The sequence below is a fragment of the Pangasianodon hypophthalmus genome, chromosome 12 (assembly GCF_027358585.1).
Source record: "Pangasianodon hypophthalmus isolate fPanHyp1 chromosome 12, fPanHyp1.pri, whole genome shotgun sequence".
Lineage (NCBI taxonomy): Eukaryota > Metazoa > Chordata > Actinopteri > Siluriformes > Pangasiidae > Pangasianodon > Pangasianodon hypophthalmus.
The window spans coordinates 24,200,360-24,223,839 of record NC_069721.1 but is presented as its reverse complement, the minus strand read 5'-3'; the positions used below and the strand labels follow the sequence as shown (position 1 = coordinate 24,223,839).

At 35.7% G+C, this 23,480-nt stretch overlaps 1 protein-coding gene across 1 annotated transcript in view; it reads right to left on the bottom strand.

The window, feature by feature from the left end:
• fam53b (family with sequence similarity 53 member B) overlaps positions 1-10,390 on the bottom strand; it is a 38,079-nt gene extending 27,689 nt beyond the window's left edge. Inside the window, exon 1 of the mRNA XM_026915619.3 lies at positions 10,132-10,390. The gene's annotated coding sequence lies outside the window, so the exon portion shown is untranslated. The remainder of the gene's footprint in view (positions 1-10,131) is intronic.
• Between the last annotated feature and the right edge of the window lie 13,090 nt (positions 10,391-23,480).

Here is a 23,480-nt window from a genome sequence, read left to right as displayed (position 1 = left end):
TACAGACGTTTAAGTAAAAGCGTACAGACGTTTAGTAAAAGCGTACAGACGTTTAGTAAAAGCGTACAGACGTTTAGTAAAAGCGTACAGACGTTTAAGTAAAAGCGTACAGACGTTTACTAAAAGCGTACAGACGTTTACTAAAAGCGTACAGACGTTTACTAAAAGCGTACAGACGTTTAAGTAAAAGCGTACAGACGTTTACTAAAAGCGTACAGACGTTTACTAAAAGCGTACAGACGTTTAAGTAAAAGCGTACAGACGTTTAAGTAAAAGCGTACAGACGTTTAGTAAAAGCGTACAGACGTTTAAGTAAAAGCGTACAGACGTTTAGTAAAAGCGTACAGACGTTTAAATAAAAGCGTACAGACGTTTAAATAAAAGCGTACAGACGTTTAGTAAAAGCGTACAGACGTTTAAATAAAAGCGTACAGACGTTTAAATAAAAGCGTACAGACGTTTACTAAAAGCGTACAGACGTTTAAATAAAAGCGTACAGACGTTTAAGTAAAAGCGTACAGACGTTTACTAAAAGCGTACAGACGTTTACTAAAAGCGTACAGACGTTTAGTAAAAGCGTACAGACGTTTAGTAAAAGCGTACAGACGTTTACTAAAAGCGTACAGACGTTTACTAAAAGCGTACAGACGTTTACTAAAAGCGTACAGACGTTTAAGTAAAAGCGTACAGACGTTTAAGTAAAAGCGTACAGACGTTTACTAAAAGCGTACAGACGTTTAGTAAAAGCGCACAGACATTTAAGTAAAAGCGTACAGACGTTTACTAAAAGCGTACAGACGTTTAGTAAAAGCGTACAGACGTTTAGTAAAAGCGTACAGACGTTTAGTAAAAGCGTACAGACGTTTAGTAAAAGCGCACAGACGTTTAAGTAAAAGCGTACAGACGTTTAGTAAAAGCGTACAGACGTTTAGTAAAAGCGTACAGATGTTTAAGTAAAAGCGTACAGACGTTTAGTAAAAGCGTACAGACGTTTAAGTAAAAGCGTACAGACATTTAGTAAAAGCGTACAGACATTTAGTAAAAGCGTACAGACATTTAGTAAAAGCGCACAGACGTTTAAGTAAAAGCGTACAGACGTTTAGTAAAAGCGCACAGACGTTTAGTAAAAGCGTACAGACGTTTAGTAAAAGCGTACAGACATTTAGTAAAAGCGTACAGACATTTAGTAAAAGCGTACAGACATTTAGTAAAAGCGTACAGACGTTTAGTAAAAGCGTACAGACATTTAGTAAAAGCGTACAGACGTTTAAGTAAAAGCGTACAGACGTTTAAATAAAAGCGTGTACATCTGGACGTTGGTGGTATGAACGTGAAGGTCACGGGCACGAGTGCAAACCTGTCAGCTCACGCAGCACTCGGGGGCAAAGAAACACCAAACACACAGCTTTCATAAAACACACACACAGCTGCCTCGTGTGTTTAGCATATACACAAAAGACCTGGATATCTTACAGAGAGAGAGAGAGAGAGAGAGAGAGAGAGAGAGACAGACGAGGCCATTTCCTTCATAGAGGACAAGACCATTTCATTTAAAACCCACTACAGGCTCCCTCTCTCTCCATCTCTCTCTCTCCATCTCTCTCTCTCCATCTCTCTCTCTCCATCTCTCTCTCTCCATCTCTCTCTCTCCATCTCTCTCTCTCATGTGTCACATACACTGCACCTGGAGAACAAAACAGCTAAAACAGCATTTCTGCAAAACACACAGACACACACACAGACACACACAGACACACACACAGACACACACACAGACACACACACAGACACACACACAGACACACACACAGACACACACACACACTCCTATAAAAACCCTGCATGTGTGTAGAGTCTGTGCAGATTAAAGATCATATGGAAAGTAAAAGACAGAAAAAGAGAGAGAGAGAGAGAGAGAGAGAGAGAATGAGAGAAAGAAAAGGATGCTGAGCAAAAGAGAGAGAAAGAGAGATTGGTAGGACTAAAAACGAGAGACAGAGTGAGAGAAAGAAAGGGGGGTGACAGAAGAACAAAAGAGAGGCGGAGGTTGAAGAACAAGAGAGAGAGAGAGAGAGAGAGAGAGAGATGATGGAGAACAAGGCAATCATAAACAGAAAGAGAGACAATGTGGACAGGGGGGGGCGAAAAATGAGAGAGAGAGAGAGAGAGAGAGAGAGAGACGGGGGAGGATGAACGATAGAAAGACAGTAAAACAAGGAGAGAGAAAGAGAGAGAAAGAGAGGGTATTGTAGTCTTTTCTCTGTAATCACTTCATCTTCAGGATGTGTGTTTATCACGATGTTCTCAGTCCAAACACTCGTTCCACAGAGCTGAGGTAATTTCACAGCGCGGCGTAACACAATCTGAGGAAAGAGCTATCCGCCCTCTTCCGCATACAAGAGCTTACAGACGGCTGTGATTGGCTAGTGCTGCTGTGATTGACAGGGGAGAGCGAGTAAGCCCCTCCCACTCAGAGAGCACGGCCGATTTTGCTCTCTTAGACTCCTGATCACAGACGGCTGTGGCAGCGTCGGGATTCAAACTCGTGATCTCTCGACGAGAGCGCGAATGATTTTCTGTTTCTATGGCAACAATAGAAACGCGCAGTGACACTGTGGTTTTGTTCTTAGCTAAGCTAAGAGCGTATCCAGACACCGAGGACTGCGGGATGTCCGCCATGTTTTTTTTTTTTTCAAAACTTTTCACTAAAGCTGCACAGTATATCCAAATTATCGAAATATCGCAAATGTAAATATCGCGATATGCAAATCGTAAGAGCTTGCGATAACCGAATGATTCAAAAAGTTATGAAAAGTCAAAGTTTCCGGGCGACGCAGATGGCAGAGAATGCTTTCTTTTCCTCAGAAGAACATGAAACGTGTTTGTTGTGTATGTCATTTTCAGTTTTTAAATATAGAAATATGTACAGAAAAATAATTTAGATTGATTTTACACACTTACAGCATTATCGTATCGCATATCGCATTATTTAACAAGTTCTCGCATATCGCATTATTTAACACCGCCGACAAACCGGCGGAAATTTTACTACAGAAAGCGTCGTATAAATCTGCGAGAACGTCACACCATCAACACACCGGCTGAAACGAAGAGCGTATCCAGACACCGAGGCATACGGCCACGTCCAGCAGAGCGACTCGGATAACAGCTCACGTGTGCCAAAGTCTTGCTGGTGTTAATTTGACGAGGATTTTTTTTTGGATAGATTAAATCCATGGTCTTGGACAGAAATATTCACGTAGGAGCTCATTGAGCTGTCAAAATACACATCTCTAGTATTTACACAACCCTGTCGAACACGCTGTCATTCGACTGAAACTAGGTTCACACACACACACACACACACCCACACACACACATGCACATCTGTTTTCACACAGAACTTGTCTGACCCTACAATCCTCACACACATTTCATGCCACTGTATAAACCCGGATAAACGATGATAAAAGCTGAACTTCTAAGCGAGGCAGATGTGGCCGTGGACCACCGACCTCCCAGCCGTGAGGTAATAAAATCTGTAAACGGACAGGGGAACTTCCAGTCTAGGTGGGGTCACGCGCTGGAAACAGAATGACCTAGTTAACGGCAAAGCGGCGGCTGTAAAACACCAGAGCCATGCGCGCTAGCACGCAGCCTCCCGGAGCCTCCAGAGTACAAAGGCCTCCACAGTATATCGGAAACTTAATAAGGCCGCGCTCGGCCATGTGTGAACGTCTGATAACTCGCTTCTCTCTCGACGCTTTAATCTGCACATCGCAGACGGCGCTTCTGTGAATCATCATAAAGTCAAAGCTACATTACGGAGGTTATGATAATTAGTTATGCAGTGTGTATTCTATATACTCATTATACATATATATAATAATCACCACAACTACGAAGCAGTGTCGCTACGAGGACATCGACCTTCTAACAATTCCTTATTTTCGGAGAAGAGAATCATACTGAAGAATAATGCGATATGCGAGAACTTGTTAAATAATGCGATATGCGATACGATAATGCTGTAAGTGTGTAAAATCAATTTAAATTATTTTTATATACATATTTCTATATTTAAAAACTGAAAATGACATACACAACAAACACGTTTCATGTTCTTCTGAGGAAAAGAAAGCATTCTCTGCCATCTGCGTCGCCCGGAAACTTTGACTTTTCATAACTTTTTGAATCATTCGGTTATCGCAAGCTCTTACGATTTGCATATCGCGATATTTACATTTGTGCAGCTTTGGTGAAAAGTTTGAAAAAAAAAAAAACGAAAAACATGGCAGACATCCCGCTGTCCTCGGTGTCTGGATACGCTCTTAGCTTAGCTAGTTTGTCGGTGTTTTAAAGTCAAAGCTCTGGACTAGAGCGAGGGATGCTCTCAGATCCTGTCTGTAAGATCAAAGGAGCCCCGCCCCCCAACACTGTAACCAATCAGATCACAGGCTCCACCCACAGTGCCACTGTAACCAATCAGATCACAGGCTCCACCCACAGTGCCACTGTAACCAATCAGATCAAAGGCTCCACCCACAGTGCCACTGTAACCAATCAGATCAAAGGCTCCACCCACAGTGCCACTGTAACCAATCAGATCACAGTTTTCTTATCTTCAATGCAAATGGAACAAATTAAACCTGCACGTTTCTATCGTTGCCATAGAAACAGGAAATCATTCGCGCTGTTGTCATGAGATCTCTCACACACACACACACACACACACACACGTGGCCTCCTTTATCAAGCTTTGAATAAAGTTGCGAGTAAACGTTTTCATACCAAGGTTTCTGATTTTCTTCATAGTCATGTGCTCACGCTGATAAATAATAATCCAATCGGCCGTAAATGACCAATCAGGTTCAAGGCACGTTTACACGTTTACATAGCCACACCCACAAAACTCCATAAAAGGCAAAAAAGTAAACCATTCCACTGTGTTTTCAACATATCGGTAAAATAATCTATCCAACATAAACGTAGCCGACGAGTGTTTCATGTAGACACAGTGAGCGTGAGAAGCATCCGGAATATCAACACTGACCTCGGATCTGTTGTTAATTAGTACGAAAAAACTCCTAATGACTAAAATTGCGCTGTAATTACGCCTAGCATAGGCTTAGCCTGAACTAGCCATATTGCGCAAAGTCAACGCCGCGTCTCTCACTCGTAAATTAATTTTTATCTTTTTAAAAAATTTTAATAACGGTGATAAAATCTCTCACGCTTTTTTTTTTTTTTTAATATAAAGTCATAAAACGTCAACTAAATCCAAATTTCCAGTCAGTTTGTAACTTCAATATAATTTTAAAAATAATACATTAAAAAAACAGAGTGGGGAAAGTTAAACATATGACATATTACTACTTAAAATAAAACACGGTTGCTAGGCAACTAGGTACCAAGAACCCCACAAGACGCTTCACTGTTACTACACTGTTACAATTTAGCTAGCTAGCTAGCACGTAGCTGATAACTGTTTTACACAGTCAGTGTGAGGACGCAGTAAGAGCGAAATCAACAGGGAACCTTCCAGAATAATGCCATCTTACTAATTATTGGTTAATTACGCTATAATTACGTTTAGCCATACTCAGTCACGTAAATATAGCAATAACTTATGAGTTATTTGTAAAATGGAACAAAAATGGTGGTAAAAATACATACTGTTTAAATATAAAGGTGTATAAACATTTATACTGGCACATCTAGTACTAGAAATATCGTTCCTATTATTCGTAGGATATCTGAGTATATAAATCAAAGCCCTGCTCCTTCGAAAACAATAAAGGGAAAAAAAAAAAATCTTGTAAACATGCATGGAGAGGTCGCCTGGTCTCGTGCCAGCAGGAGAAAAAAAAAAAAAAAAAAGAAAACGCTGTTGGCTTGGATTTCTAATAAGCGGCAGTTATTCGATGCCAGATCCATTCTGTGTGCACTTGTTTCCGACGTCTTAAGAAAATTAGGCATATTACCAACTTACACACCCAAAACCTCGCTTCAAAAAAAAAAAAAAAAAAAAAACAAAATAAAAGTCCTGAGAAAACTTTTTGCCCCAGGATAAAAAACATTACTACGAAAATTTCTTGGCCTACAAAAAGGAAAATATTTCAACTTTCAACAAAGTCATTGACTATCAAAGAGTTACGTGGAGTAACATGGGCTTCGTTCCTGACTAGCTAGTTTTCGTATAAAATGTCAGACATTTTAAAAATAATGCACAGAATTTGTTTTAACAAGATTTCCTGTTTGTTATTGTTTTTTTGTTTTTTTTATTATTATTTGTCTCGCAGTGCAAAGTGTACGTTATAACGTAACGAGTCGGTTAAATGTAACAGCTAACTTTATGCTTTATTTCATTATCTTACTATGTTATTTAATCATACAGCTAGACTTACCTCAGGCTAATTCAACTAATAAGCATGTTAGCTAGCTACTAAATAAGCTACGATAGTGCGATAATAATGTAATGATGTTCTCTATGTTCCCTTCATTATTCAGCGTTCGATTATTCGGCAGTATACGCAATAAAAAACTATATGGACAATCCCAAGCTACTTTGTTTTTGTTTTCTCAACGACCGTTATTTCGTAACAAACATTTACATGAAAGAAATAAAGCGAAACACCGTGTCTTCACCTACGCTGATTACTCATTTATCAAGCTGGATACGAACGGATTTATGTCTAAATCAAAATTTGGCGTTCATGAAAATCCTGTAAATTCGGAAAAACGTTCGTATCCTACTCGTGCTCCTGAGTGTGTGTAAATTTACGCGTAAGAAAACTAACTAACGTAAACCTCGACTTGTTCCAGTTCAAATCATATCATCTGCAATGAGTTACTGCACTTTTATATATTTAAATTGTAAATTTTTATTACGTTTACAGCGTTAAGCAGACGTCCTTATCCAGAGCGACTTATAGAAGAGCTTTGGAGTCTCGATCAGAAACACATCCTCAAGCTAGTTCACTCGGTCAGGGACTCAGAGCTCCATCCAGAACGTTCAGTGAAACCCAGTCGTTATTTTTATAAAAAATATAAAAAAATAAAGAAAGTGAGGCAACACAAACCTATGAATTAAGACAAATAATACTAATCATTCAGTTATGACAAAAGAAATGGCGGCGTATAATCGGAGGACGGGCCGCTCTGTCTGCGCCATAAACTGTAAATAAACGCTTCAGCTAAGAGGAAATTTAATACTTCCTTTTTATTATTATTATTATTATTATTATTATTATTATATTAAACATTTTAATTGGCAAATATACTAATGAGTCAAAAGAACTTCCACTTCTGTTTTTCAGGCTTTACTCCGATTGTTCATTTCGTGCTCCAAGCTGTCTTGACCTTTTATGGAGTTTTGTGGGCGTTGCTATATGCAAATGAGCTATGTCAGGAACATATGCTTTGCACTTTACGGCTGATCAGCATACGCACGCAAAAGTTATTCTCATAATCACACAAAAGAATGCTTCCAACTTTAATTTTCAGAATCTTAAACGTTTAAGTTTTTATAAATTTTAGCCCCATGCGAGTGCCTTCTGGAAAAATCCGCATTATGCTGCGTTCAACTAAAGTGTCTGGAAGTCGGAATTTCCAAACTCTGATTAGGAAAACCCAAAGAAAACACTTCCTCAGCTTGGAATTCCCACTCAGAAACTCTGGAAATTCTTCTCAGCGTGTGACGTTGAATCAACACGACTTCTAACATCATCGAACAATCAATAAAGTAGCACTTTAAGTGTTTGTTCCGCAATTTGTAGCTCGAAAATAACATAATTCCGAGCTCCGAAATCCCACTTCCGAATTAAATCGAACGCAGCATTAGTCTCCGCCTCAGACGCTCCACCCGTCATCCGCGGACCACCTTGCATTTCTTTTACACTTTTCTGTCCACGAGATTCAGAATCTTAAAAGCTGCCATCTGATTGGCTCTCAGCACTTCCAAGCGCTAGTCTCCAACGGGGAAACTTTTAAAAAGATAGAGCTACTCGATCATACCTTGAAAATGACTTAAGATTTTTTTTTTTGTTTATTTTAAAACGAATCATGATCACGTGTTTCGGGTAAAGGTCTGCGATTGGTCGTTTAAAATCTCAGTTAAAGTGGAAACAGCTGTCTCACTAGCTCGCTATTTTTTTTTTAACGTAACCTTTTTTAACGGACAGAAAATTGATGGTTAAAAAAAACATCATTATGTTATAATTATATAATAGATTTATTTTATAATTATATCGTTAAAGGGTTCTCTCTCCATTTTTCACTTTAATATAAATAAACATAAATGTTTAAGAATGATTAAATTCGACAATATACGGATTAAACCTAAAATTGTTAATAGGATACGATGTTCTAACGACTGTTGCAAAACAAACTGCGCTTTCAGCGACGTTCCTTAATCGTTACAATCCTTAATCTTTAATCGCTGTTGTTGAATTCTGGATTCTGATTGGTCAGAATGGTGCGGATTCATTTCTATAACAGCCACTGTTCTGATACGTTATCGTTTCCATAGTAACAGCTCATGCACGTTTTCAAAAATCGTCGATATGGTGACGTTTTCCGTAAGGAGATGTTTGTGTAACATTTATGGAAGGAGTCTCCAGTGTCAGTCAGAGGTAAAGCTGTAACATGACAAGCTGTGTTTTTTTTTTATTTTTATTTTTTTTTCTTAAGACAGAGAAGAAAGAGAGGCTGGTGAGGGAACGAGGGAATGTTTACAGCTGCTATAACGTACGTGAGAATGGGAACTAACTTGTTTCCTCGACATTAAATATAACTCTAAATGGATAAAAAGTATTTGAAGGTGTACTTTTTTTTTATATATATATAAATTAAATATAATAAAATATAAAATATCACAGGCACTTTTGAAGTCGTAAAACTTCGTAATAAGCCACTTCGGGAAGGTAGCCGTGAGTCCGCCTCATCACGCCACCCTGTCGTTGATTATTTTCCCATAACTGCGCGACACGGAGAGTTTTACTCCTTAGTTCTTTACTAAAAGTAGCCCAAGGACACTCATCACGTGTAATCTGTGTCGTAACAACGTAGTGTTTATGCAGATCAGAATCTGGATCACGAAGCCTAACCAGACGGATAATTGATGTTAATTTGCATGCGTGGTTGGAGATCCTGGTCCGACAAGAAAAGAAGTTGCGACGTTGCCATGCGTGCACGGCCTGCTCATTAGCCCCGGCGTGGTTCCTGCTGCCCCCTACGAGAGGGATCCAGACTTCTCTAACTTCTCTGTGGGTTAAACAAAGACTAATCTGCTTTAACATGGAATTAAAGGTGATGTCTGACCTTAATTCACTACTCTGCTCACTCTTCATCAATGACTCACATACAAAGTCACCAGATATTCCTGGTTTAATCACCTGATTGAACATTTTACACTTTTAAAAATGAAAGAGTGCATGCATGCATACATACATACAATATAATACAAATTAAAATAATGCACTTTAATAAGAACACTTGCACTAGATAAGAGGGATAGCTAAATAAACTGGATTATTAGGTCTACATTTAGATATATATATATATATATATATATATATATATATATATATATATATATATATATATGTTTATGTATATATATATGTATAATAATAAACCTTCTCTCTTTGTAAATTTAACGAGATCATAATTAAATAACATTTAGATAAATCTTTAAATCCAACATTACAGCTCAAATTGTTTAAATAAACTATATATATACACATATACAGATATATATTGTACACACAGGTTCAAAACATGCCTTGGCAAACAATGGCTTCAAGTTAGCCTACCACTAGATGAAGGCTGAATCCCAAATCGCTGCTCACTCCCTGCGCATGCGCACTACCTAGTGTGTATAGGTAGTAGGTAAGTACGTAAGTAAGTGCGCCCTACATAGTGCACTACATATCAATTCGGAGCGGTTTGGACAACTCGTGAACATAGTGACGACAAAAGTAAAAGTTTATCCCAGCAGCCAGGGGCTGACATGAGGCGTTATATGTTAGATTAGCACCTAAAGAACTTCATCTTGGTTTAGATGTTATCAAAACAAGAATCTGAGTTTGTTCTTGGCCATTTTAAGACAATAATAAAAAAGTTACTCACCAAAACCAAACATCTTTTCAGGCTGATCGAACAGTCGCACAACATCCACAACTCAGCCTGGTGTTTGTTTGTTTTTTTGTTTACTGCATACTGTACTAAAAAGTTAAAAAGATTTTGTTTAAAAAAAAGCCACACACAGACAGACACACACACATGCGCGCACACATACACACAACCACACACACACACTCATACGCTGCTGTGTTTCCTTATTGCTGCATGTTTCCTACTAAACATACACACACACACTGGGCTCATAGCGCTAATGTGCAGAGTGGAGACTCGGACCAACCATTCGCAACTCCACGCAGGGGTGTGCGTTTTAATCAAGAAGCCCCATTTCCAAATAAATCCAACACAATGTGATAATACAAGATATTATAATGAAATTCACAACTAGTATAAGAAGTTAGGTACATAAAATATTCGAGTTGTAATATTTTCTTGACAAAATAATCGTACAGAACAGACACACCACCCTGTCCGAGTGGTACAAGCTCACCGGGATCAAAACTCTAACACAAATGAGGTTGAAGAAGCGATGACGCAGTTTAAGTGTTACGATGAGGCCGGGTTTTTTTTCTAATGGCATGGGATTTTTTTTTAGTAATATACTTTTTATTTATAAAATACACATAAAATTATTGTTTTATTTTAATTTATGAGGTTTGAGATTTGACAGCGCGTGCTATGGCGACCGTTAACATATGAGAACGCGCGTGCGAAAAAGTATTTGAAAAATAACGGCCGTTATTTTGAATTCATTTGCATTATTCCTATGCTTCAAATGACAAAATGAATAAAAAAAATATATTATATATAAAACTATATAATGTGTAATATAATTTATAATGTAATAATGTGTATTAAAAGTTTATAAATAACTTAACACATACTGTATATATGTATTTTTAAAGAAAATGACTAGCAAACAGCCAGAAGTAAACCAGTATGTAAACAGAAGATGTATTTACCAATGAATTGGTGTATTTATTAATATACTTTGTTTTTTTGTTGATACCTTTGCATTTTGGTAGCTGAAACATCCTTAGCTTACATCCACAGTTACACATACTGTATGCTGGACAATCCACAGAATCTAAGGCTAATAATAAACAGATTTAAACAACATGCTGTTATTTAACAAAGAAAATCATTCGATCATTGATATGCTGAAGTTTTCTGTAAGGCGATGTTTATTAAATGTTTATGGAAGGAGTCTCCAGTGTCAGTGCTTTGTAACAGTCAGAGATAAAGCTGTAACTTTAAGTTTTCTGACATCTTCAGGATGAAAAAAGAATGACTGGTGAGGGAACAACTGTTTATAGCTGCTATAACATAAGTGATAACTTGTTTCAGTGATATTCCACAACATTAACTATAAAAAGATTAAAAAGTATGTCGTTCTTTAATAAATAAAAATTGTAATCGTTGGCAGATTGCTCTGGTATAAAAGGAATAAAACACTCAGAGACGTGCTGTTATGGGAAAATAATCAACTTCAGGGTGGTGACAGTAACTCTGCTTCATCACACCACCCTGTCGTTGATTATTTATATATTATTTGCATTTATAATATAACAGCATATCCTTAAGTGTTTTAATACTAATATATATGCTATAATATTAATCATGGAATAATGGAATATATCTGTTGAGCATAGAAGCTAGGTAATATATAAGGCTAACAATATAACTAGCTAGCACATCACTTTTATATGCAAGTCTTTCATAAATAAAATGTAAAGACTCTGTATGACTAATATTGCTTTCTTTAAAAGGTTATATGGGTTCAGTCATGTTGAGAAACACCAACGTTGAATCGCATACTCATGAACTGTCATAAAAGTTCAAGTTAGGCAATCATGAATACCACAAAAAAGTTCACATCATAAAAAGGGTGAGAACATGACAATATTTGAATATAGCATCAGTAGCAAAAGTGAGGCTCCCATGATATGATATAGTACTTCTCATATATTATAATCCAATTTAACAAGGCTTTAAGAATTAAATTGAGTAATATGATTGCCATAGCTTTCTCAACCAACTCGAGAAACCAAAAAGAGGAATGTGGATTTTTCAGTTACCCAATCCACATTACGTCAACTGATCCACCTGGTGTACATGTCACATATCATGTAAGCCATCGGTTTAAGGTGTTTCAGAAGGGCACAGGCCTCCGGTTCACGTTCGGTGAGGACAACAGAGCTTATTTGTGGGTGTTAGCGCTCCGGTCACACCTATCAGGTATTCTGTGACACTTGAAGCTTTAGATGCAGTTTAGCAGCATGAGGAGTGCATGAGGAAGTGTGAATCCTAGGGAAATGGTGTAATAAAAATGACATGTTTAATAGTCACAGAGTTCCTCTTTTGGCTGTAACAGCCTTTAGCAGTGACCTACATCGTGTGTGTAACTGTGTCGTCAAACAAAACTTGTGGTCAAGGTTATGTGGGTTGCTAGGCAACTGATAAATATGTATGCCAAGTAATAATTTAGCTAGCTATCATGTAGCTGTTATGTTTTTATACAGAGGAAAGGTGTATTGGCAGTAGAAATGAGACAAAATCATCAAGAATATCAACATTTACCTCAGATGTGTTTTTAAATCAGTAGGAAAAGACCCTATATAAGTATAATAACATTCTAATTCCAGCTAGCATCAACTGATAGCATGATAAACAAATGAATATAGCAGAACACCCAATAGGCTTACTGTTTAAGTCACGAGAATGCTAGCTGATAACTAAGACTAATAATTTAGCTAGCTATCATTTAGCTGTTATGTTTTTATACTGTGTAAAGGTGTACTGGCAGTAGAAATGAGACAAAATCATCGAGAATATCAACATAGTAAACAAATGAAAATAGCAGAACAGGAACAGAATATCTTACTGTTTTTAGTCATGAGAATGCTAGCTAATGACTAAGACTAATAATTTAGCTAGCTATCATTTAGCTGTTATGTTTTTATACAGTGTACAGGTGTATTGGCAGTAGAAATGAGACAAAATCATCAGGAATATCAACATTTACCTCAGATGCGTTTTTAAATCAGTAGGAAAAGACTCTATATAAGTATAATAACATTCTAATTCCAGCTAGCATCAACTGCTAGCATAGTAAACAAATGAAAATAGCAGAACAGGAACAGAATATCTTACTGTTTTTAGTCATGAGAATGCTAGCTGATGACTAAGACTAATAATTTAGCTAGCTATCATTTAGCTGTTATGTTTTTATACTGTGTAAAGGTGTACTGGCAGTAGAAATGAGACAAAATCATCGAGAATATCAACATAGTAAACAAATGAAAATAGCAGAACAGGAACAGAATATCTTACTGTTTTTAGTCATGAGAATGCTAGCTAATGACTAAGACTAATAATTTAGCTAGCTATCATTTAGCTGTTATGTTTTTATACAGAGGAAAGGTGTATTGGCAGTAGAAATGAGACAAAATCATCAAGAATATCAACATTTACCTCAGATGTGTTTTTAAATCAGTAGGAAAAGACCCTATATAAGTATAATAACATTCTAATTCCAGCTAGCATCAACTGCTAGCATAGTAAACAAATGAAAATAGCAGAACACCCAATAGGCTTACTGTTTAAGTCACAAGAATGCTAGCTGATGACTAAGACTAATAATTTAGCTAGCTATCATTTAGCTGTTATGTTTTTATACTGTGTAAAGGTGTACTGGCAGTAGAAATGAGACAAAATCATCGAGAATATCAACATAGTAAACAAATGAAAATAGCAGAACAGGAACAGAATATCTTACTGTTTTTAGTCATGAGAATGCTAGCTAATGACTAAGACTAATCATTTAGCTAGCTATCATTTAGCTGTTATGTTTTTATACAGTGTACAGGTGTATTGGCAGTAGAAATGAGACAAAATCATCAGAAATATCAACATTTACCTCAGATGTGTTTTTAAATCAGTAGGAAAAGACTCTATATAAGTATAATAACATTCTAATTCCAGCTAGCATCAACTGCTAGCATAGTAAACAAATGAAAATAGCAGAACACCCAATAGGCTTACTGTTTAAGTCACGAGAATGCTAGCTGATAACTAAGACTAATAATTTAGCTAGCTATCATTTAGCTGTTATGTTTTTATACTGTGTAAAGGTGTACTGGCAGTAGAAATGAGACAAAATCATCGAGAATATCAACATAGTAAACAAATGAAAATAGCAGAACAGGAACAGAATATCTTACTGTTTTTAGTCATGAGAATGCTAGCTAATGACTAAGACTAATAATTTAGCTAGCTATCATTTAGCTGTTATGTTTTTATACAGTGTACAGGTGTATTGGCAGTAGAAATGAGACAAAATCATCGGGAATATCAACATTTACCTCAGATGCGTTTTTAAATCAGTAGGAAAAGACTCTATATAAGTATAATAACATTCTAATTCCAGCTAGCATCAACTGCTAGCATAGTAAACAAATGAAAATAGCAGAACAGGAACAGAATATCTTACTGTTTTTAGTCATGAGAATGCTAGCTGATGACTAAGACTAATAATTTAGCTAGCTATCATTTAGCTGTTATGTTTTTATACTGTGTAAAGGTGTACTGGCAGTAGAAATGAGACAAAATCATCGAGAATATCAACATAGTAAACAAATGAAAATAGCAGAACAGGAACAGAATATCTTACTGTTTTTAGTCATGAGAATGCTAGCTAATGACTAAGACTAATAATTTAGCTAGCTATCATTTAGCTGTTATGTTTTTATACAGAGGAAAGGTGTATTGGCAGTAGAAATGAGACAAAATCATCAAGAATATCAACATTTACCTCAGATGTGTTTTTAAATCAGTAGGAAAAGACCCTATATAAGTATAATAACATTCTAATTCCAGCTAGCATCAACTGCTAGCATAGTAAACAAATGAAAATAGCAGAACAGGAACAGAATATCTTACTGTTTTTAGTCATGAGAATGCTAGCTGATGACTAAGACTAATCATTTAGCTAGCTATCATTTAGCTGTTATGTTTTTATACAGTGTACAGGTGTATTGGCAGTAGAAATGAGACAAAATCATCAGGAATATCAACATTTACCTCAGATGTGTTGTTAAATCAGTAGGAAAAGACTCTTTATCATTAAAATCAGTTAGCAGTGACATTGCTAGCACAGTGAACAGTTGAATATAGTCAAGAGAATACTGTTGCTAGGTTAGTGGAAAATACAGATGCTGTGTTTATGTTAGCTATTGACTGAAGATAATGTTTTAGCTAGCTCACACATATCCATTAATTCCAGGAACACCAAAATTTCCCTCAGATTTCTTGGTGAATTACAAAGTAATACAGAAATTCATGTGGGTTTTCTTGTAAAACAAGGTAAATGCATGCCACACTTTGAAGTTACCACAATTATTACAGCATATTATGCTGAGTTTAGTGAAGCATTATGCTAAAACATGCTAATTTTTCTAAATAATGCCAGAAAAATCAAGTGTATGCTACTGAAAGTCACTACAGTTTGGTTGTATTACTGTGTCACTATGATTTAATTTGTGTACTTTATGAATTTTACTTCATGGTTAATATGTGAAAAACCTTAGTACTTTATAAGGAATAAAACACTTCAGATCATGCTGTTATAGGAAAATAATCAACAACAGGTTGCTGAGATGAAGTGAACTTACTGTCACCACCCAAAAGTTGATTATTTTCCTATAACAGCACATCCCCAAGTGTTTTATTCCTCTTGTACCACAGCAGTTTGCCAATAATTACAATTTTTCATTTATTAATGAACGATATGCGAATGTTTCTGTCTATTGAAATTATATCAGTACAATATGGTGACCTTTAAACGTTATTTAGCTCCACTGGAGACTCCTTCCATACATCTTAAATAAACACATTTCTCCTTCATCATATCAACATTGTAATTGTTAAAAAGAACGATACATTTTATTTTGTTTATAATTCGTCATAGATTATGCAGAACGTCTGCTGTACAAATCCATATGAATGAGTTGTTACTATAGAAACAATAACATATTAGAACGAGTGCATTAATAGAAACCAATCATTTATGTTGATTATCGATTAATAATCGATAATTTCAGATTTGAGAATCCAGCAGCGCTGTGGTATAAAGTTGTTTGATCATCATGTTTATTGTGATTATGTCTTTCTTTTCTACTGTTAAAAAAAACATGGCTAACACAGTTATCATGTTGTTGTTTTTTTTGGGTTTTTTTTGCACCATGGTTAAAGGTGTAAGTTTCCATGCAGTGTGTGTTAAGTAGGTCAGACTGTCAGTGAAGTCACTCTTTTGCTTACTGAGCAATAATCAGATTGCAATCAAGGTCAGTTTGAGCAGTAACTATAAACAAAGGTCTGATGACTCACCGATACAGCCTTGGGAGTGTGAAGACTCCTGCTGAGTGTGTGTGTGTGTGTGTGTGTGTGTGGAGTGAGTGACCTAGCCCTGCTGACCGTGTGTTAATCTGGTTGAAACATCTGCTGTGAGTCAGTAATCCATGTACATATGCAGGAGACACACATTCTGCTAACTGCTTAGCGATGAGCCGTCACTTTAGGTTCTACAGGAACTCTAAAATTAATTTGAACCCTTCTCCTGCACTGCCTCCACACTTTTCAGAAAATACAAGCTGAAAATCACCTCCAAATCACTTCATCATGATTCTGATTTCTCACTTATTTGCCATTCTCAATGCAGCACGTCACTGCAGGTATACCTTTACTAAATTTCTACGCAAAATAAAAATATAAAAATTAAATAAAATATATTGTACTAGATGTCACTGAAAGCCTTAGCATTTTTTTATGAAGATTTTATTTTTACCTCGGAAATCAGCCAGCTGCATCATGCAACAGTCCTAGAATATTGTCAAGAATTTTACTATATTTTGTGAAAAATAAATAATTAAATAAACAAAATAATTATAAATAAAATGATATTGTCTATCATTTTGGTCTTCAACCTTAAATATTTTAGATCTGAATGACAATAACAACTATATTGGAAGATTTTTTTTTATTTCTACTATAATGTTTTGTCTTTTTTAAAACCATTTTTAAAGCGTTTGTACACATGAAGAATCCATTTTAGAAAAACTCAAAATTTATATGACATGCAATTTAATATAATCGCTTTTTTAAAAAAAAAATCATCTAAAGAATCTGGATATGATTTAAAATAATTTAGATAAAAATGTTATCCAAAATTCCTTCTCTTCATCTCACTTGCGAGATGCTCTTCACATGATTAAAATAGCTGGATATTAGTGTATTTTTTAAAAAATGAATAAATAAAAGATTGTCCAGCACATAAAGTTTCATGTTGAGGAAAAACAATTTCTATTATTGTTTTATTACAGATGCGATTTGCAAAAAAGAAAAATTTGCTTAACGTCAGCTAGCCTGTTAGGAAACTTAAGCTATTTAACTATTAATTTACACGACAAAGTAGCTCACTTAAGATTAGCTAGCCTACTCCTTTTAATTACAGAATATAATAGTTAGCCTAATATTAGCTATCCTTGTAGCAATCCCATTAGCTAAGCTAACTTGTAAGCTAGATAACATTAATGAGGTGCCATGTTCAGGGAGCTGGCTAGCATAGCTAATGCTGCTAAACTATTAGGGCTATATTATGTAAATAATCATGTAGCTATTAAGTCTTTTATACAGTGTAAAGGTGAACTGTCAGTAAAAATGAGACAAAATCATCAGGAATATCAACATTTACCTCAGAAGTGTGGTTAAATCAGTAGTAAAATGAACTAAATTCACATTATGACTACACTTAGCATTGACCGCTAGTGAACAATTTAATTTGAATTGAATTGAATTCAGTATAGTAGAACACATGATACTCCTGCTGTTCAAGTCATGAGAACACTGTTGCTAACTGGAAACTGGAAAAAGAACAACGCTACATAATGTTGCTAAACTTTACAGTATTATGCTAAGCTACCTAACACACCACTGCACTCATGCTAACTAGCTTACTAGTTAGCTTAGCTAATGCGACCTCAGGAGGTGTCTGGCTAGCTTAGCTAATGTTGCTGAATTATTAAAGTCAAGTCAAATTTATTTATAAAGCAGATTTAAAAATGTGACCAAAGTGCTGTAAAGAGGTAACTTAAAGTCTGAAGATTACAAAGATTTTAAAAACTAATAACACTAAAGTAAAAAAAAGACAATACATGAACTAAATGAAATAAAATATGCTAAGCAGTACATCAAACAAATAAGATGAAAATAAAGGCTGTTGTGACATCATGTGATCAAACTTGTGATTTTCATTTTTAATTCAATTTAACTTTGCAGATTTTTGTTTTTGTGATGTAAAAGGATGTAATCTGCTGTACTTTGTGGTATATTTTTAAGTTACTCAAACAGCAGCATACTCTAATGGAGGTTCTCTATTGTTTTCCCCCTGCGAATAATTGACAGGAAGTGACATCAGACGTCTGGCAGGCGGCTGTCAGTCGGATAAGGGCGTTTCGGATAGCGTGCTATTGGGTCGTTCAGCACACTGAGACTATCATGGGATCTGTCTCACCCGGTAATGAGGTCTAATCGACTCGGGGCCAGCCTCGTTAGCCAGGCGTGTATCATAGCTGTATCAGTATTCATGCTGTAAACACAGCTGTTAGCCTCGGCAAACTCCACCTTAAAACACAAAACACTCTCCTCTGGACACGCTAAGAGAACACAAATCTGAAATAAAATCTGATCATCAAATCCAATCAACTCCTTGGTGGCCTGTTAGCATGTTATATATCATACGATCAGACTCTTAAATATCTTCCAGTAGCAGATAATGTTGGCTTGACACAGAAATATACAGGAATACATGCGCTTGTGCTTTTGGGACAGATTTATGGTTTTACAGATTTAAGGTTTCTGCGTAGCAACGAGTAGAAAGTATGTTTTTCCCCCATAAGAACACATAGGGAATGTTTCCTTCTCATGATTTGAGGCCTGTGTTAATTACAAAATACAGAAAGGAAAATAAAACTCTATTGGTTTGCCGACTAACACTCTGGTAACCTTCCGGAATACAATAGCAACCACTTAACCCGTTAGCAACCACCTGTGATACCATACCATAGAAACCACCTAGCAACAAACTAGCAACCCCATGGGATAGCATAGCAACACACTAGCAAGCACCTGGAACACCATAACAACCAATTAACAACACCCAAGCAATCGTCAGGAACACCAGCAACACCATGGCAACCACTTAGAAACACCATAACAACCACTTAACAACATACTAACTACAAAACTCATAACCAACTACTAAAAAACCTAAATGTTTTAAACTGGAAAGTTTTAACATTTTAAAGTTAATAACAATGAAACGTTGTAGTATTACATTGTAGTATTGCAGTTTAAATGTTTTAAACTGGAAAGTTTTAACAATTTTAAAGTTAATAACAATGAAACGTTGTAGTATTACATTGTAGTATTGCAGTTTAAATGTTTTAAACTGGAATGTTTTAACATTTTAAAGTTAATAACAATGAAACGTTGTAGTATTACATTGTAGTGAACATTGTAGTATTGCAGTTTAAATGTTTTAAACTGGAAAGTTTTAACAATTTTAAAGTAAATAACACTGAAACGTTGTAGTATTACATTGTAGTATTGCAGTTTAAATGTTTTAAACTGGAATGTTTTAACATTTTAAAGTTAATAGCAATGAAACGTTGTAGTATCATTGACTCAGCTCTTTATGTGTGCTTAGCGTGCTCTGTCAAGCCAACACAAAGTTCATTCTCAAACTTTACCCTTCTAGTTTAACTTCTGTTACTTTTTGTAGAAGCCCAAACTAAACCGTCTTTTAATGTTTATTGATGATTTATCTCAGAATGTTAACTACATTTTGTAGTGTTACAACCTGGAGCTGAAATGAAATTTACTTGGATTTTATGTGGTGAATCTACATTGAATAGTCCATAATATTGAAGTGAGTCGAAATCAATATACAGTAGATTACAAAATTATTTACGAATAAAAAAAAAAAATTTGTGATTTGCATTTGTGACATTAAATCCATTATTAAAAAAACAAAAAGTATATAGCAAAACCGTGACTCTGCCTAGAGGAGACCATCCATCAAAAGTCAGTGACCGAATAAAGAGGGGATTAATCAGAGAAACACCCAAGAGGCCAAGGATAAAGCTTAACCTGATGCTGCCACCACCATGCTTCACAGTGAAGATGGTGTGCTGAGGTGAAGCAGTGCTAAGTTTCCGCTAAACGTACAGCTTTTGTTCCAAGGCCAGAAAGATCAATTTTGTTCTCATGAGACCAGAGAACCCTTTTCCACGTGTTTGCCGAGTCTCCAACATGCAAACTTCACACAGGATTTCATACAGTTCACCACTTTTCCAATAAAGCGCAGCAGTCAGGCTGTGGTTGAAAAGTTGAATACTTTTGCAAGCCACTATAGTTATGTTGAGAGTGATATTTTTGGAACAGCACTGTATTTTAGTGTATTTTTAGTAAAAGACCTGAATTAGTAAAATATTTCACGCCACTTATGTGTTCGATTGTAAAATTGTGGTTTGAAAGATTGCTGTAGTTTTCCCAGCTGCTGTTCGACAAGCAAGTAGGACCAACTGACTAAATAATTTAACTATGTTTTAATATTTTAATATTATTTAGCAAGAGAGTTAAAACTACAATATTAGAAAGAAAGAAAATACCCTTTGCAAGTAAGTTTTATTTCTCTTTCAATATGAATCGTGTCCTGTGAATAACTTCAGGCGAAATCAGAGGACACAAGAAAGTAAAGGTGTTAAAAAAATGCTGCTTTGAGACAATACAGTATGATGTTAAAAGCATTATACTGAACAAATACAATTTAATTTGATTAAACTTATAAAAGCGACATGTCTCATATTCATATTCAACCCTTATGTACAGTATGTACAGTGGATGTTTTATACATATTTAATCATGGGAATTTTACTATGATAATATTTTAGTAGTTACAGAAAGTGATATGGGAAAAAATAACTTTTATAGCCACAGTCCACTCTAACACAAAACCACACACACTAAGGTCAGTGCCCTCGGTGAGTTCTCAACAATGATATCTCACGCAAACAAATGTTGAAGAGTTTTGTTTCGGTTTCACAGCTGTGTGACCAGTTTTCATTTGCTCTCATTTATCAGTTTGGATGTTAAAATGATGTCTTGATTCTCTAGCTAGCTCGTAAGTGTTTCTTTGGAGTAGATTTAGCAAGAGCTAGCTTTCTGTCTGGACAGCTAACTGTGACAAAATGCTTTGGAACGACTTTGGCTTATTGCATCAGTGATAATGTGTGAAATAACAGGAAGAATACTTTGTACAGGATGAGAGGTATCATAGCTATAAACATACAGCGCTAAAAAAAAGAGTTCAAAAGTCACATGAAGAAGAGCGTTAGAAAGGGGGTGTTTACATTTCTATCAAATTATAATACCTACTTTAACCCAAAGTGTTTTATTCTTCTTATACCACAGCGATTTGCTATATGCGATTACGATTTTTTTATTTGTTAAAGAATGTTAAAATAGTTCTTATCTGTTTATAGTTACATTTAATGTTCCTGTTCTCACTTACGTTATAGCAGCTATAAACAGTCGTTCCCTCACCAGCTTTCTTTTTTTCTTTAATAAGATTAAAAAAAAAAAACGCAGCTTGTCATGTTACTAAGAAACTAAAAAGCGTAAACTCTTCCATCCTGAAGATGTTGAAAAACTTATTTTCCTTTCTCGTAACTGAACGATATAAATGTAGCAACCACGCTGTTTTTTTTAGTCTCCAGTCAGAGCCCACATTTTGCTACGTTAACTTCCGAGTGTTTAATTTTTCTTAAATGTGAGTTTAATTAAAACATTTCCATGCACTATAGCATAATAATTTCTTTTCTGCATGTTTACAATTGTTAGTTCAATTGCAAAATTAGCAAGTTTATACCAAATATAATTGAAAATATCGTCACTGATCTTGCTGTCAGTGTCAATAAAACATTTGTGGAACATTTTTACATCCTTAATGTTGAAGCTTTTGTCTGTGCAGTATATTTATATAGATATAGCAAATAAACATGATTATTTTTTATTGTAATTATGTAGATTGTTTTAGAAATGTAATGTCATAACGTTGTACGCAAAACAAATGAATGAAGCAGAATCACAGTGTTGTGATACAAAATTGAGTGATAATGTAGTTTAGCACATCAGAGTGTTTTATTATCAGTTGTGTAGCAGTAGTGTGTCTCTAAGTGTGTACAGTTAATGATATGAGGTTAAGAGATTCGTTGGAAGTTTGCAGTCGGGGTTCGTGGTTAAACCTGGTTTTGTTCTGCTCAGGAAATGAAGACTCGAGCAGATGTGAGGTGGGAAACTCTCGTTAGAGAGACTTAATGAATTACACACCTCCATCTAGTGGAAGGATATAAGCGTTGGAGGAGGTCAGGTCAAGAAAAAGAGGTTTTTAATCATAATCTAGTGAAGGAGTCGACTCTTAAGTGAACACTGAGAGCCGACTCACGTACATGAGATTATTTTTGATCAATATGCTTCCATGAAAATCTGTTTTTAACATCTTAACATCCGTCTACACTGTAGAGCCTCGCCGATTTAATAATTATATAAATACTTATGTTAATATGTTCATTAGAATGTACAGTAAGATTTCATGAAACATCAACAGTCATAGCTAGGCAATGAAAGAACATGTGGTCAAAATATTGCAAAGTTGTCTAGTTTAGATAAAATATTGCAAATGAGTCATTTAGGAGCCAAACGAATCGACTCTTATTGATGAGCTGAATCAGACATTATTGACTCTCTCATTGAACCTAAATCAGAATCTCACGATGGACCTGTGTGATATCTATCTATCTATCTATCTATCTATAGCTAGCTGTCCACCCACCGTATATAGTTATGTACAAAGGTTTGCACTCCCTTAACACATAATTAATCCGTCTACTTGGAACTTCCCTCGATGTGAACGAGCCGTTACTATAAAAACAGTAACGTACTAGACGTTTGCAGCTGCACTACTGTCAGAAAACACCTTCTGACCAATCACAATTCAGAATTCAGCAGCGCTGCGGTACAAAAAGGTTCACGCAATCTTCGATTCAGTGAAATTTGAGTACACTGACTTTATAGCTTAGATTGTATACAGCGTTAGACACACTGTTTTTCCCCCGATTGGATTTCGTTGGATTTTACTGTGAAACATTTTTCTAACATTTACAAACCGTATACACACACACACACACACACACACACACACACACAACTCAGTCAGTCAG